The sequence below is a fragment of the Amphimedon queenslandica genome, unplaced genomic scaffold, assembly GCF_000090795.2.
Source record: "Amphimedon queenslandica unplaced genomic scaffold, v1.1 AMPQUscaffold_13515, whole genome shotgun sequence".
Classification (NCBI taxonomy): Eukaryota; Metazoa; Porifera; class Demospongiae; order Haplosclerida; family Niphatidae; genus Amphimedon; species Amphimedon queenslandica.
The window spans coordinates 334,820-336,599 of record NW_003546249.1 but is presented as its reverse complement, the minus strand read 5'-3'; the positions used below and the strand labels follow the sequence as shown (position 1 = coordinate 336,599).

At 35.3% G+C, this 1,780-nt stretch overlaps 1 long non-coding RNA gene across 1 annotated transcript; it reads left to right on the top strand.

The window, feature by feature from the left end:
* Positions 1-841: 841 nt before the first annotated feature.
* Positions 842-1,404, top strand: LOC109585012 (uncharacterized). The gene is made up of 3 exons (XR_002186270.1): positions 842-882; positions 959-1,251; positions 1,295-1,404. It is a non-coding gene; the product is annotated as an uncharacterized LOC109585012 (long non-coding RNA).
* The last annotated feature ends 376 nt before the right edge of the window (positions 1,405-1,780 follow it).

The following is a 1,780-nucleotide window of genomic DNA, read 5'->3' as shown; positions in this document are numbered from 1 at the left end:
GTTGCAAGCTTACCCAAGCTGTCATTTTGCTTGCCTTAGCCACACCCACTTTACTAAAGGTTGGTTGTGAAGGGAGTATAGAGACAGCCTGGTAGGTACTTGTCTTCATCATTAATCTTTATCAATCAGGCTTACTCTGTGTATTTTGGTTTTTCCCAAATTGCTGTAATTAGTAGGCTGGGCCAGGCCCACCTAAATGCTTTGCCTGTAATTTAAAATTAAATTTTTATGTGACTAAGTAAACGGTAGAGCATAACTATTTTAACAATTTGTATACACCACAAAGGAGGCCATTTAACACGCCTTATCTTCTAATTTTAGTTCTAATGCGTGCATGCAGGTCTTATTGGCCACACCTGTCAATTACTTGACCCACAACATTAACGTCCACCCAAAAATTTAACCCTAAAGCTACCCCTGGTTGTAATCATATTTCCAATGCCTCCGTGTCATTGTACAGCCTACAAGATGCATTAACTTTCATTGACATGTCACATAATACTCAAATTTATTTATTATTTAGAGTGAAGGTTTGAAGATAGTAGAAGAACAAGAACCTGATGTTGGTGCTTTACTTAAACATAATGTTGTATTGTCTTTTTTGTTGTTTGCATTATAGTTATGAAATTCTGATGATTCACCAGAGAAGAGTACCTCATCAACTAAAGAGTCACAATCATCATCTGATGAAAAGTTAGTGGAGCTGGATTCATAATCCCTTCAGTTTCAGTTTTAATTTTAAGCTTGCATTACAGTGGGGCATGAATGCCTCCTCTTTTTTATATATTTTTTCCACACCTTTGTAAATTAGATTGAACAAAGTCAAGCGAAAAGGATCATGGAAGTCTCCCTTCATCAAAAGAAGGAAGATTGATGATAGTGGTATGTGATGATAGTGGTATGTGATGATAGTGGTATGTTTCTTTATTTCTGAAAATTATTGTTTTTCTTTCATTAGGATCTCCATTTACTACTAGTACTGTAGAGTCCATTGCAGTTTATGTTGAAGCTAGCACTATAAAGCTCTTCACTGTATTTAAAGATTGGATCGAAACAAAATACTTTGTCAATAGCAATAGCGGTCATGTTTATGGATTGGTAAAGACTATCCTTCGTTAATCAGTTGACTACACCGGATGGCCATCAGTTATTACTTGCACCAATTGCAAGAATGGTGAGGCCATGAGAGCGATTCTCGAGGATGTACAGTGGTCTCAAGTCTTTTCAGGGGAGATTGTTGGAGATATTCATGTAAGCTTTAATTTTATGTTTTTATTTATAGAATCATTTGTAGGATATTCAGTCAAAGGAAATTTTTGCAAAGGCTAGGTATGCTATGACAAATGGCTTTAGAGATGATGCTGTTAAAACTTTTATACTCTATCTGGTGGACTGCATATTGAGGAACTGTTGTTGCACTGTTCACCTTTCTTTAGTCAATGCGTTAGTTAACAGTATTACTATTGTGTTACCATAATGTTTTATAGGTACATTCCTATATCCACCAAGTCTGACATGGAGACTAAAGTTAAGGTAGAAGTATGGGAGCAGTTGTTAAATGGAGAAGTAGGGGAAAAAACCGTGTACAGTTTGATATTATCAGTATGTTATGCTGTCTAATTTTTACACGGAACATTTTATTATGTCATTAGGGATTCCGAGACTGCTCCATATGTATTTCTGTTGACAACATAAACAAAATTGTCATGTTTGTAATTGAGGTATTTTGTATTGTTTCATTTGTACTTAATCTATATTTATACTTATAGGCTAAGAACTC